Raw genomic sequence first — 15581 nt, forward strand, 5'->3', positions numbered from 1 at the left:
AAACGATTCCAGTATCCTATCAACTTGAAACAATGCATCTTGATTGCTTTATTTCATTTATAATTGTTTGTTATTATTGGGGCGGAATGCTTGAAGCCTGCTTCACTTTCGCCGCAGGTTGGCCCGGTATTGCACAACCTCCGGGATCGGCCCATATTTTTGCCCACGAGCACGACAAATGCACTGCGGGACAGAGGTGCAGAGGGGAAACGACTGGGGACAAAATACAGTGGTCCTGTATTGGGACACAGCCTTAATTCTACAACCTGGAGTTACCAAAAATATAGTCAAAAACAGAGATAGTGAATTGGATGCAGTTAATATTAATATTGAAAATATGTAGCTTAAAATAGGACGCACGACGAATCAGGCGACGAAACGTGTAGGCGAACACGAAGCTGTTCGAGGTTGAAGCTTGCGGAGGAGCAAAGATACCGGAGAAAACATTTGCTGTGCAAAGGGGCTTCATCCGGGTCGTCGAGCAGCAGTCGAAGCACCGCCAGGCAGGGCGCGGGCAGAGAGCGAGTCCGGCTGGGGGCCGGGTGCGCGACGAGTTCGCGTCCTCGCCGGAACTGCAATAATGTTTCTTCACTCACTCAGAGGCTTTTCAGCGTGCTGATCTTCCTCACAGCTACAAGACAAGATTTTTGTCTGGAGCAGAAAAGAATACGGAGACAGGTCTGAATCAGCCACGGGAATGCAAAAGCAGGAGGAATTCGAAGAAGCAGCCAGAACTAGAATGATTTTTAGAACAGTTGCAAGGGGATGAGAGCGTTAACTAGACCACGGTTCATATTGGTAAAAGACGATTTGCTTCTCGGGGTGGGGGGGGGGGGGGGGTGTACTAGCTGGAGCCACACAGGCACAGGTAAGTTTAGGATATTTGTTTGTTTATGCTGTCGATGCCATCAGGGATCATAAGAGGTAGGGCATTTACGTAGTTATCTTACGGTGTAACAATAATAATTAGCACCATATTAAGATTACACACAATAGATAGGCAATTAGCAAAGTCAAACTATATAGTAGGCAGAAAAATAACGTAATACATTGTAATAATGTTAAGGAAAAGCAAGAGGTAACCAAAAAAGTAGACAATTTACAAAGGTGAGCAAAATGGTAGGCATTAATCACACAATAATACATGGCAGTAAATTTAAGAGTAACAAGGGGTAATGGTGGCACTTAATAATTACAACAGGAAAAGAGGTAAGCAATCTGCATAAATAAACAATATTACTGTGTAATGGCAAGTAATACAAGTTATAAAAGTGAGGTATACACAAGAGGTAGTAATCCGTAAGGTACCTTTGAGATGTCGGTAAGTATATTGAGATTATGTACACAATATAATGAAATAAAATAACATAAAATAAAATGGCACAGAAATAAATGGTGACACAGGTACGTCCTGATTGTTAAGCACGTAATTCCTATTTGGCTAATGTTAAGAAAGTAGACAAGGTTGGGCTGTTTCTAATACTGGTGTCCAGCTGATTCCATTCACGCGTCAAAAAACGGAAAAACTAATGCTTGTCACTTTCCGGGTGAAATGTTTGTTCGTTTAATGATAGTCAATGTTTGTGTCGGGTGAGTCCTGTTTGCGCTATGGATAACTACTTGGAACTGTCTATTTTTAATTCATTATGAATGAGTTGATACATATTTTTAATCCTGCAAGCTTGGCTCGGTTTTGTAAGGCCAGTATACCGGCCTGTTATTGCAATTCTGTGAGTGAGTCTGTTAACCTATATTTATTGTAGATATATTTTGGTGCCTTCCTGAGAATTCCTTCTAGTTTGTTAACAAATTCTTTGGTGAAAGGAAACCAAACAGCGTTAACATATTCTAACACAGCTCTGACAAATGTGTAATATGCTAGTAGTTTTGTGTTTGATGGTGCTAGTCCGAGACGTCTGTTCAGGAAAAAAATTTTTTTTTGTGCACTCGAGTTAACGTTACCATGGCGCTCCCATCTGAAGTCCCGTGTTAATGTTAGGCCAAAGTACTTGTACTCCTTCACTTTGTTAAGTGTGGCGTTATTTATGGTATGGGTAAATTATTATGTCAGCGTCTTTCTCGTAATTAATAAAGTAGCTGATTTCCTAATGTTTAAATTCATTTACCATTCGTTACACCATTTCTATACAAATGACAAAGCATGGTTCAAGACAACATGGTCATTAGAAAAATTGATTACCTGATACAGAAAACAATCGTCAGCAAGAAGTCTAACATTGACTGGAATAATAGAAGGCAAATAATTAATGTATATGAGAAATAAAACTGGAGCCAGAACGCTTCCTTGTGGAACTCCGGATCTTACGCTAGATTTCATGGATATTGTTGGTTAATATCTACAAATTGAGTGCAGTTAGTAAGGTAGTCTTTCATGCAGTTGAGAATAGGGCCTTTTCCCAAGGTAAGTTCGAGTTTATAAATTCATTTCTTATATGCTACACAACCAAAGTTTTAAAAAAATCTAGAAAGATTAGATCGATTTCTTTCTGGAGATCAATACTTAACGATACATCGTGAACAAGCTCAATTAGTTGTGTGTCCATGGACACTCCTTTGCAAAACCATGCTGACAGTCTGTTGGTATTTGTTCCCGTTTAAGGTGTTTGGTTATGTGCTTTAAGATAATGTGTTCTTGTAGTTTACAGACTGTGCATGTTAGTGAGATTGGCCTGTAGTTAGCGGGTTCTGGTTTACTTCCTGATTTATGGATTGGTTTCACTTTAACTGTTTTCCAATCCTTAGGGAGGGTGCCTGAGGACATTGATTTGTTAAAAATTATTAATAAGTACTTGGCCATCCGCTCAGCGTATCTGCGAAGGAATGCACTTGGTATACTCTCAGGTCCTGTTGGTTTCTTTGGGTCTAAGTTAAGTAGTAGGTGAAGCATGCCTGTTTCGGTTACGGTAAGTGGCTCTAGCGGCTTATTTCTAGAGAAGCCTGCTTGTGGTAGTGTGCCGTTGTCCTCAGTGAAAACGGAGCAGTAGTAGTCGTTAAGCAAGTTAGCAGAGTTTCTATTATCTTCATCTGAGGCTCTTTTGTCGTTAAGATTCTTTTGGTTAATGTAGCTCCAAAACATTGTGGGAGCAGTTCTCAAAAATTTTGTCAGTGTATGAATAAAGTAGAACTGTTTACCTGTCCTAATTGTTGATATCATACATTGGATAGCTGCGCTTGTCATGCGTAAATTTTAATGGGTTAGTCTTCAGCAATTTTTGCATTCGGTTTACTTTACGTTTCGCATGTATAACGTCACGCGTTATCCATGGATTACGCCTACTGAGTTTCCTTTTTCTACTTGGAATGTAATTAGTTATGCAATGAGATATAATGACGTTAAACGCGAGCCATAATCTACCGATGTCCGTATTGCTGTTATGTGAAAGTTGCAATAAAATGAAATAGAGGTAGGCAGACCGGCGCATATTTGCCGCCACCCCAAAGGGTCAGCAAACACAAAGAATGCCGGTGAATGGGCGCCGGACGAAAACGTGGATCCGGAGCAAAGCGGCCGCGTTCCCGCGACGGTGGGAGCGCGGCCGCTGACTGGCCGCGTTTCTCACGACCCCGGCGGTGACCCGGGCGGCGATAAGTGGACGGCAGGCGCCATTGGGACACCATTCACGTGGGCGCTGCCTGGCGCCGCAGCAACATGCGCCACGTGGTGGATATATGGTGCGTGCATCTCGTTGTCGGAGGCGCCTTCTTTGTGGCACCAGTCGCGGTTGCGCACGGTGCGCAACATCCTTCGACGCGTCTCGCCGACCAGCGCCTTTGGCCCGTAGTTTGTCTATTTTAGAACAGCACGAAGCATGCTTCCTTGTTTCAATATTTCTTCAGCGTGGGAAAGCATGTTTGCTTTCGCCATTTTTGTTTTTTCATCCGCCATCGAGGCGATAGAACATGTTAGTGATTCAAAGTGTTCTTGGGCATAGGCCATGAAAACGAGATAAACGGGAGCATAAGTGACTTTACGAGACGCTGATAATTGCCCACGACAGAAGCAAACGGCACAAACGCCACACGGCGATGAGTGACGTGGATCTATTTTCAATGAGAACCGGTCGCAGATCAAATGAACTTCCGTAAATTGTTCGCGTGTTCTTCCTTCCCGACTGAAAGCGGTGCAGTAGAGTGAGACACAGCTCGGCGTTCGTGTCGTCCACTCACACTGTCTCATTGTAGAACACAACTATACCGAGGCCAACATCTTATAGAGCATCGTTGCTTGCACAACCACCTCGAGGCCACAACACGAGCGAGTGTGTGACGAAACTGTGCGCCTCGAGAGACAGCTGGCAGAGGAGGCGGCACCGACCGGTTACGGGCGGAACACGCATTCTTGCAGTGGCGGCGAGGAGCTCCCAACCCAAGGACGGTGAAGCCAAGGACGCCGCCGTTCGAGGCTGTTACGCACTGCCGTCGTCCCGGAACACGGAAGCCACCGTTGGACGCGCTGGAAATCGAAGGCGCTTGCCTTCGCGCTCTCGGGTTAAAAGAGCGAAATATTCTGCTACGACGATCATGGGCGGCAGACAGATTTTCCTGAAATTGTCACGTAATTGTTTACGAAACGGGTTGTGATTTCCTTCTGTCCGATTCATTTATGTTGTGTGCTACCGTGAACGCGTCGTGAAGATCCAGTTTGACCTGCCTTCTCTCTAGCCCAAACATATTGCCTCAATAATCTAGCTGAGGCCCGGATCATATGGCAGAATAATCCTAGGGATGTGCCTTGCAGCGTTTTTCTTTCTCATTTTCTTTTTTGTGGCACTGCGTTGTCTATTTACACGTTCAATTTTGCTTCTTGGTCGCAAAAGTATTTGACCTCATGCTCCATTCCGTGGTCACGCTGTTGAGGTACGCATATTTGTCCAGTCTACTGGCCCCATTTGCATTGTCGCGTGTGCCCAGCTGTAGTTTACGCGCTGAATGAAGATCCAGGCGTTTGCACTTTATGAAACGTAAGCAGCGACGCGCGATCCGAGACAAACTTCGCTCTCCTCTTCTTCAGTCCCTTTGCTGTGCCACCCCATGTGGAATTACCCCCTCTTCAAAAAAAATAATAAAGAAGGAAAACATACAGAGGCTTGACGTGAGAGAGCCGAGATGGCCTAGGACGAACACATAGGCTATAGTCACAATCACTGTGGTTTGCGATATAGTCACAAGGCACTGAGGGGCGAGCAACAACGGAAACTAATCTAAGCGGTCGAAAACGTTGAATATTAGGGGCTATAGTAGGGTTTCAGCCGCACAACGTGCGCAATCTCAGATTGCGGTTGTGGACGTCGGGGAGGCTGGGTTCCGTTAGGAAGGACTTCGTAATTCACGTCACTAATTCGCTGCAACACTCTGTAAGGTCTGAAGTAGCGACTCAAAAGCTTCTTGGATAGTCCTTTTCGGCGCACGGGAGTCCAGACCGAAACTTGATCACCAGGTTGGAACTCGACTTGTCGATGGCGGAGATTGTAACGGCGCGCATTGATGCTCTGTTGTTCATTTAAGTTCACTCGGGCAAGCTGACGGGCTTCTTCCGCGCGTTGCACGAAAAGTTAGTCATCTTGGGCGAGGTTGACATGATCGATGCTGTCGCACGGCAGCATTGTTTTCTAACACAGTCTGCACTTCACGGCCGTAAACGAGGTAAAACGGCGTGAAGCGTGTTGTTTCTTGCGTAGCAGTATTATAGGCAAACGTTACGTATGGGAGTATCTCGTCTCACGTCTTCTGCTGTACGTCTACGTGCATAGACAGCATGTCAGTTATCGTTTTGTTCAGTCGTTCGGTCAAGCCGTTTGTCTGCGGATGATAGGCAGTTCTCATTCGATGGGTTGTGCAGCTGAGTTTGAAAACGTCTTCAATGAGCTGTGCTGTAAAGGCTTTACCTCGGTTTGTGATGACGTGCGATGGGGCGCCATGCCATAGGACGATGCTCTGTAGGAAAAACTGGGCAATCTCGGATGCTGTGCCTCGAGGCAGAGCCTTTGTCTATGCATACCGTGTTAAATAGTCTGTGGCGACGATTATCCACCTGTTGCCAGAAGATTACGTGGAAATGGGCCCAGAAGATCCATGCCGACCCGGCGAAAGGTTTGCCAGGTGGGGGAAGAAGAAGAAGTTCGCGAGACGCTGGCCGTGCGTTGCATGGGCTCCGCATTTTTCGACAACCCGGACGGCTACCCATCAACGAGCCATCAACCACTGGTTGTATCTGTACCGCTCAAGTTTCCGACTACCTGGATACCGGTTTCAAGCCGATAGGCCCGTTTTATGGTTTTTTTTATCGTACTTTTGAGGCCTCCCAAGTGGCCGAGCGGAGCGCAGGCCCTGGGGCTAACGTTAGGCCCGGCGCTTTGACGGCGCTTGCGGGCAGCAAGACCGACACCATGGCATCGACGCAGCCTGAAATCGGTCTCCGCCACACGAGTTTCCCGAATTTTGAATCAACACTGAGCGGAGTCGCCGAATATCCGCTCGAAGCTCAAGAAATGGAAGCCGACCACCTCGAGGCCGCCTCCAACCTAGAGGCAGCGGAAACCGAGGACTACGAAGGCGCCTATATTCTTCACGAAGCAGCGGACCCAACAAATCATCCGAAGAGTGAGTACGATTGGACACTCTTCCTGACCAAGCGCCAAATTAAGGCCCAAAAACGCGATTTACGGAACGCCGCCATTTTGAAGAACGGAGAGCCCCAGGCAGGGGCAAACAATGGCAAGATGGCGCCGGCGAGTGCCGTCACAACGAGCGACGCAGCTGCCTGCGCGGAAAGCGCGAGCGCGCCAAACTCAATCGGAGAGAGAGCAATGCAGCGGCCCAGGCAAAGGGCGCCACCGCTCCCGAAAAATGACGCGAAGATTATTATTAGACCGAAGGATGGATTGCCGGTGAAGGCACTACAAGGAGCCGATGTAGCGAAAGCCATCGGTGCGGCCTGCGGAAACAAGATTAGAGGCGGCAAGGACTTTATCATCAGATTGCGACTAGGCTCCAACATCATAATAGCGAGCACACCAAGCGACGAGACCGCGACGATAATTCGAGGAATCACCAGCTTGAGTTTCGGAGGACGCTCCTTTCAAGTCAACACCTACGTAGCGACACCTGAAGATTGCAAGCGCACCGTAACCCACGGGATAGACGCCGGGACCACGGAAGAAGAATTGATGGAAAACCTGACACTGCGCACCCAGGGTATAACCATACTGGGGGCCAGAATGCTGGGGAAGTTGAAGACAGCCCTCATTACCTTCGACGGACCCTTCATTCCCAGGATGGTCAACTGGTGGGGAGGCGAATACAAATGCCACCCATACCGACCCACGAGGCAAGTGTGCTACAACTGCGGTCAGCAAGGCCGCAGATCTGACGTATGTCCGACGCCGGATGCCAAGGCCTGCAGGCAGTGCGGAGCACGGAACCCGCCGGAAGGACATCATTGCCAGCCAAAGTGCCTGGTATGTGTAGGCGACCATGCCACCGGGTCCAGGGACTGCAAGGAGCGCCTGAAGCAGTTCAAGGAGCTTCGCGGGCCGGCCTACGGCGGGCGGCAAAGCCGCCAAAAGAGCCGGAGCGGGCAGCAGCAGCAGCGTCGGAGGAGATGGCTCAGCTTAGAGGGCGACCAGAGCCAATCCCGGAACCAGAGCCAGGAGCGGAGGGGGAGTTCGCGGAGCCGTTCACGGAACAGTTCGCGAAGCCGATCACGGACCAACGCTCCCCAGTCGTCCCAAGGCATCAAGGGAGGCAAGCAACAGCCGCCGCAGCAGCGGCACCACAAGAAGCAGAAGCCCAACAACAACAATAACAATGGCAAGGTGTGCTGGGACGCAGGCCCTCCCAAATCGCTTGTTCCGCACTCGGTTAACAATAGTCGAAATAACATCAGTACACACGAGACTCAGAAAAAGAAAATAAGGTCCTCAGACAGAAGGTAGAGGAGCAGGATAAGAAGATTGAAGAGCTAATTAGAGCAGTTAGGGACCTCCGATCGGGAGCCCCTCACAGAGCATCGCATCCACAAGAACAGGCATCAGAAGCACCCGAATATTTTGTCAAGTTCATGGCAGAGATGAGACAGAAATTCAACATAATAGAGCAACGAATAGAGATGCAAAACACAGACATACGCAACATGCGTAAACAAGAAAGAACACAAGGGGTCAAAGACAAATTTGACCAGCGACGTTTAACATTAGGCCTGTATTCAGATAGCTAATCATGGCCAGACCCAATAAAGGAAAAGGCGAAAACGAAAAACTTTAAATCTGGCAGTGGAATTGCAGAGGCTACCGAAGAAAACAAGGACAATTACAACAGTACATCAACAAGCAGCTAATTCCGCCCGATGTCGTTGCTCTGCAAGAGACCTGGGGCTTCACGCCAAAATCACAGGGGTATACATGCCAAGCAAACGAGGTCGCTAGTCGAACAGCCATTCTGATCAGCAACACTCTTGCCGCCATAGCACACGACAAGATTGCTGACACAGGCATTGATCATGAGATTACCGAAATTATACCGAAAAAGAAGAACGGGGGAAGTACTTTTATTGTAAACGTATACAGTCCTCCAAAGCAGAAGAAGGGCAAATTCACGCACCTCTTCCACAGTGTGAGCAGGTCGGCTAAAAACAACACGCTCGTAATCGTTGGAGACTTCAACGCCAGGGATCCTAGCTGGCGATACAAGACCACCGATAAAAAGGGTACGACAGTCAAGGAGGTGGCGGACAACATAAACTGCCAACTCCTAACGGACCCAGAGATCCCCACCAGGATGGGAAACAGCTTCCAGGAGGACACCAGCCCTGACCTCACCTTCGTAAGAAGAGCGAGACAGGCGGTCTGGCAAAATATGCTGGAAAGCCCGGGTAGTGATCATTACATCGTCAAGACGCAAATCGGAATGGCTCACATAAAGCGTCGGATAGGTACAGCAAAAATAACTGATAGGGATGCCTTTAGAGAAGCCTGTGATGGACACCCGCTGGGCGCGATACTGTCAATCGAGGAATGGGGGAATATGCTGAGGGAAAGGCAAAGCGAGTACACCAAGGAGATTGACCGCACAGAGCAAATACAGGAGGTTGACTCTAGACTGCTTCGGCTATGGGAGGCAAGACAGAGCCTGACCAAAAGGTGGAGGAGACAGAAGTTTAATAGGAAGCTAAAGCTGAAGATTGCGGAAATTACGCAAAACACAGAAGAGTATGCGGAACAATTGGCGAGAGCAAATTGGCAGCAATTTAGCAATTCCTTAAACGGAACCAGGAGTACTGCCCCAACGTGGAGCATACTCAAAGCACTCCAGGACCCGACTAAAACCAAGTCGGAGAACAACAAGGCCATACAGAGGCTGGTTCACCAGTTTCAGGGCTCAGAGTATGAGCTCATAGAAAGAGTAAGGCACAAGTGCTTCGGTGACGGTGACCCAGCAGCCTACACGGAGTGCTACAAGGGGAAAGAAAATTCTGATCTGGACAGGCCTATAACCAAAGAGGAATTATACGCAGCAATAACAAATACAGATACCTCTAGGAATACGGCTGCAGGCGCAGACAAGATAGAGAACGCGCTCATTCCCAACCTCAGTGATGAGCTGGTAGTCGAGCTTACTATCTCAACAAGCACTGGGCGGAGGAGACAGTACCCGAGGAGTGGAAGCATTCGGAGGTAGTGATGATTCCAAAACCTGGCAAAAAACTGAAAGTAGAAAATCTTAGATCAATCTCTCTCACGTCATGCTTAGGCAAGCTGTACGAGCGCGTGGTTACAATGAGGCTACAAAATTATATGGAGGACAACGAGCTGTACCCCCCCAACATGTTTGGATTCCGGGCTAAATTATCTACGCAAGACGTGCTCCTCCAGCTCAAGGAGGAGGTGCTCAGCAACGTCCCACGGAACAGGGAACACGTCATCATGGCACTGGACATTAAAGGAGCCTTCGACAATGTCAGCCACGAAGCCATCCTCACAGGACTGGATAGCCTGAACTGTGCCAGAAGGATTCATGGCTACGTCAAGGCCTTCCTCTCTAAACGGACAGCAACAATCGGCCTGGGAGCAGTCAGATCAGAGAAGTTTCGTACCCCAAACAAGGGAACTCCTCAAGGGTCGGTCATCTCCCCCATCCTCTTCAACGTCGCAATGATCGGGCTAGCAAGGCAACTCGAACAACTTGAAGGCATACGGCACGCCATGTACGCTGACGACATCACGGTATGGATGAACCGGGGATCGCTCAGCGAAAAAGAAGAGTGCCTGCAAAAAGCCGCCACCTGCGTGGAAACCTACGTTAGGGCCAGGGGCCTCGCCTGCTCGACGGAGAAATTTGAGCTCCTAAGGGTGTGGCGAGGCAAACAAAATCGAACGGTCCCTACAAGCGATGAGCTCAGCCTCAACGTATACCTCGCGGGAGAACGCATTCCGGAGAAGACCACCATTTGGGTCCTGGGGATGTGGCTTCAGTCCAATCAGCGGTGCAATCATACTCTGACACTGCTGAAGACGGCCACCATGCAGGTAGCCCGTATGATAAACACAGTATCTAGCAAGAGACACGGTATGAAGGAGAGCGACACTCAGGCTAGTCAGGAGCCTCGTGGTTAGCAGTGTGGTGTATAGCCTTCCCTACCACAAATGTATCAAGCAAGAAGAAGAACAAGTGGACGCCATGCTGCGAAAGGTGTACAAAACTGCGCTTCACCTGCCGCAGTGCATATCGACCGAGAAACTGCTGGCCCTGGGACTGCACAATACCTTCAGTGAACTAAGAGAAGCACTAATGCTCTCAGGCACGTAGGTTGATGCAGACCCCCACGGGAAGGGTGCTCCTGCGAAGATACGGCGGCGGCAACATGATCCAAGAGATCGAACGTACCGAGGCCATTCCAGACGAGTATCGCAGTACACTGCGAGTCGCACCGATACCCAAGAATATGGACCGGAACCTGCACAAGGCGCGTAGAGAAGCAAGAGCGGAGTACGTGCAGAGAACCTTGGCGAACAAGGACAACACAAGGTATACGGACGCGGCAACGTTCGTCAAAGACGAAGACAAAACAGCAGAGCAGTGGCGGCGGTGGTTAATTCGGACCTCAAGGAGATCACCAGCGCATCACTACAGGACTGCACGGTAGTCGAGGCCGAAGAGGCAGCTGTGGCTCTGGCAGCTTTGGAGGGCTATCGATCTGGCAGGTCCCTAACAATAATAGCAGACTCTCAAGCAGCATGCCGTAATTATACAAACGGCAGAATTGGGCGCAGAGGACGCCACATACTCTGCTCATGCGACCCGGGAAACAAAGTTCAGCATACCATAATCTTGGTACCAGGGCACACTGGCATAACAGGGAACAAGAGGCGGATAGCATAGCTCGAGGGCATACCAACCGGGCGTCCGACACATCCAGCCTTGAGGAACCTGAGTCAGTATCCATGGACTACTCAGATATCCTAAATTATTATAAAGGGGTCAGACTAAAGTACCCACTTCCAGATGAGGATCTAAGCAGAGAGGATGCTGTTGCATGGCGACAACTGCAGACGGGTACTTTCCCGAATCTAAACCTTCTCAATAAAATTTTCCCTACACAGTATCAGGCTAAGTGCCCATGGTGCGGAGAGAAACCAGGTCTATACCACATATCATGGGCCTGTCAAAATATTGAGTCCCCAACTATCTATAAAATTAAAAACCCGAATGCGGAACAGTGGGAGAGTATGCTTTCCAGCGTAAGCTTGGGCGGCCAAAAGCGCCTAGTCGAGCGAGCTCGCGGGTTGGCCATACTCAGTGGAGCCATGGACTAGGGCACCAACCCTGTGATTGCAGACAGAAGAATCCATCAGAAGATGGAAGAGGCCGTCTGAAGCCGCGAAGATCTCTTTTCTAGAGCTCAATAAATGTTTTTCGATCCGATCCGATGCCAGGTGGGTCAATCGGATTCAGCAATCCCGCAAGCTTCACAGCTGGCGACTTTCGGCGCTGGCATTCACGACAGGCTTGGACGTACCGCTTAACACACTCGGCAATTGTCGGCCAGTAGTAGGATTTGTGCACTCTATCAAGCGTTTGCGTAAAACGGCCAGACGGAGGCTCGTCATGACAGGTGAACAAAACATCGGCACGGAGGTCTGCTGGAACGACCAAAAGGTTGGTCTTGGTGGTAGCGGAGTTCTTCTTATACAAGAGGCCATGTCGTAAACAAAAGACGACCGTCCTCGAGCGATATACTGGCGTATCCATGGGTTTCGTCCGTCGAGATCTTCGAATATAGGCCGTAGTGCGTCGTCTGCGCGCAGTCGTGTGGACAAATCAGTAACGCTTACGGCCCCAAGGAAAGCGCCGTCGTCCACAGTATCTTGGTCGGTAGTATCGATAGCTGCCCGCGAGAGTGTGTCGGCGTCTTCGTGTATGTGGCCCGACTTGTACACGATGGTGACGTCGTACTCCTGCAAACGTAGACTGCTGAACAAACGTACTCCCGCCGAACATAGACCGAAAGGAAGTGCTCTGAATTCGGAAAGGCTATCGGAGTGACGAAACAGTCTTTTTGCGGTCTCGTCCATCTACCTCAATTTGCCAGAAACCGCGCTTTAGATCGGGAGGCTAGATATACTCAGCTCGCCGCAATCTGTCTAGAGTCATCGATACGCGGTAGTGGTACACGGCTTTCTTGCTAACATCGTTGAGGTGTCGATAACACAACAAACGAAGCGTTCCGTCTTTTTTCACGACCAGAACGACCGGGGAGGACCACGGACTCTGCGAAGGCTGAATGACACCATCATCTAGCATCTCCTTGAATTGCCTCGCGTTCTTTCGGCAAGACACGATAAGGCCGTTGTTTGATGGGGCGTGCACCGGCAGAGGTCGTTATTCGGTGCTTCGTGATTGGCGTCTGGCCCACCTTAGTAGACCGAGCGAAGCACGCGCGGAATTCGTTCAAGAGTTCCTGCAGTGCGCTCTTTTGGTCATCCGTAAGCTCGAAGCCTACGTCGATGTGCCTGAGCGAACCGTCGTCTGTGTCCACTTCAGAAGCAAAGCACTCAACGATGTCCGTTGATGGTTCGGCGTAGGCGACGGCAGTGCCACGAAAAATGTGCCGCTGCTGAAAGGTAAAGTTGGTAACGAGGACCACAGTCTGACTATCATGAAGTTCCACAAGGCTTCGCGCTACACAAATACCGTGGGTCCGCAACATAGAAATGTTGCCTTCTACAATGGTTTCACCGTCTTGTAGCTCGTCGGACTTGACCGGAACCATAACACTCGCACGCGGTGGTATCGTGATGCTGTCGTCTGAAACGCTAAGTGCGGATCTGTGTTCAATGGCGTCGGTCTGTGTTGTTGCCCTTTTCGTCGAGAAAGTGATGCAGCGCTCGCGAGGTCAAGAATGGCGCCATCTTGCCGGAGAAAGTCCATCCCAAGAATTAAATCGCGGTAACATTCGCGTAGAACGAGACAAGTGGCGAGTAAAGCAGCACCGCGAATTTCTACTCTGGCCGTACATAAGCCAAGCGGTGTGATGACGTGTAGACTTGCCGTACGAACTGGTGCCCCATTCCAGGGCAACGTAAATTTTTTCAGAACGTTCGCTAGTTTGCCGCTAAAAATAGAGTAATCGGCGCGGGTATTTACAAGTGCACTCAATTTTCTGCCGTCGATCAACACAGGTATGTCCAGCGAAATCTTGTTCGCGGAAAGTGGTTTTGGTGTCATTGTGTTTTAATTGTTCTGCGGTCGGTACGACACGAGGTCTTGAGCGCGTCGAGTGTCAGCAGCACCGCCTTGGAAGGTCGCTGACACCAGTTTTCCCGGCGTGTATTGGTGATCTCCCTTGCGTCGTCCCCGAGGTGGTATTACCAGCAAGGAAATGTCGCCGCGGTGAGGGTAAGCGTGACTGCCGCTGTGATGTCCCGGCCTGCGCTGCTGTTCGAGGAATTATGCGATGTTGGGAGGCCTTTGGCCGAGCCTAGGTCGAGGCGAATCAATAGAAAAACCCCGCAGTCCGAGTCGTCGGTAGGGGTACTCCCGATACACATGACCAGTTTCGCCTCAGTGGTAGCACAGCACTTGTCGATCGGGTGCTCGCCAAACTTCTGATTTTCTCGCGGATGTTCGGCGGTCGTCAAAGCACGGTAGCGGAGTTGTCGGAGCGGCTTGCGCCGATAGCAACGCGGCTGGCGATGCAACGTAAGTAGGTGCGAAAGCTTGGGCGGGGCTCAGTTGTGTTTCTGCGTAAGCCTTGCAGCGGGACTCGCTTGGCAGAGGTGGCGCTTCACTGGCGGAAAGAGATACCTGCAGTGCCTGCTGTACTTTGTTGCGTACGACGCTGGCGAGGTAGCTGACTGGAGGTGGCGACGTACCGTGGTGCTTCTGCAGCTAGTCGCGAACCACTGAGCGAATCAGCTCACAAAGCAAGGTGACGTCGAACCCGAAGCCTACCGGCATATTCGGTTTGCAGGCGGCATTTACTTGTCACTTGTACAAGTTCGACCGTTGATGAAGCGTCTTCTCCATCACGGTGGCTTCGGTAAGGAACTCCGCAACAGTCTAGGGCGTATTCCGAACAAGACCGCCAAAGAGCTCCTGCTTTACGCCTCTCATCAGATAACGCACCTTCTTTTCTTCCGACATGCTCCGATCGGCACGCTGAAAAAGACGCGCCATGTGCTCCACTTACATCGTGACCCTCGCGCTGGGCTTTTGAATACGTGACTGAAGGGTTCACTCCGCTTTTTCCCGGCGACTGGCGCTGCAGTAAGTCTCCAGTAGCTTGCGCTAGAACTCAGGCCAGGATGACAGGGCACTTTCGCGGTTTCTAAACCACGTGCGAGCACCATCCGTGAGGCTGAAGTAGACGTTCTTGAGCTTGGCGTTGTTTTCCCAGTCGTTAAATGCAGCCACGCGCTTAAACTCCGCCAAGTCTTCCACGTCTTCAAATGTGTCGCCATGAAAAGCCGTTGGCACTTGGGGGTTCAGCAGCGTTAGGTTAGTCGGTGTCACCTTTTCCGTCGCAGTGGTCGCAGTCATCACTTTTTTCTGGAGGTTTCCGAATTCTGGGACGAGGCGCCAAATTCACCGGCTTGTGCGGTGAACTGGAGTCAACTCCAATTGGGGGGCGAGGTTCTTGCTGCCCAGCGGGGTCTCCTGCATGAGTTGAGCGTACCCAGCAAGCTCCACCAAATTGTCGCGTATACCCAGCTGTAGTATACACGCTGAATGATGATCCAGGCGTTTGCATTTTATGAAATGTAAGTGGCAACACGCGATCCGAGACCAACTTCGTTCTCCTCTTCTTCAGTCCCCTTGCTGTGCCACCCCATGTCGCAATATTAGCCATGATCTAGAGTCACCCGTCACATCTATTTTTCGTTGCGACTCTTCGGCGTCCCCAACCCATGCCACCACGTACGTTGCCTCACTTCTGCTTTTACCGTGGGCCACCAATGCAAATTATCCTACGCTCTTTTTTTAACTGCCAACTCCTGAGTATAGTTTTTCTCTTAATGCTGAACAACGCTCGCATACTCTAGAGCTTGCAGCATAACACCTCA

At 49.8% G+C, this 15581-nt stretch overlaps 1 protein-coding gene and 1 pseudogene across 1 annotated transcript in view; both read left to right on the forward strand.

The window, feature by feature from the left end:
* Nucleotides 1-15581, forward strand: part of Cda5 (Chitin deacetylase-like 5) — a 345833-nt gene that overhangs the window by 161856 nt on the left and 168396 nt on the right. The window lies entirely within an intron of this gene.
* On the forward strand, nt 43-160 carry LOC142589126 (U2 spliceosomal RNA; annotated as a pseudogene).

This window comes from Dermacentor variabilis, chromosome 7, assembly GCF_050947875.1.
Source record: "Dermacentor variabilis isolate Ectoservices chromosome 7, ASM5094787v1, whole genome shotgun sequence".
Taxonomy (NCBI): Eukaryota; Metazoa; Arthropoda; class Arachnida; order Ixodida; family Ixodidae; genus Dermacentor; species Dermacentor variabilis.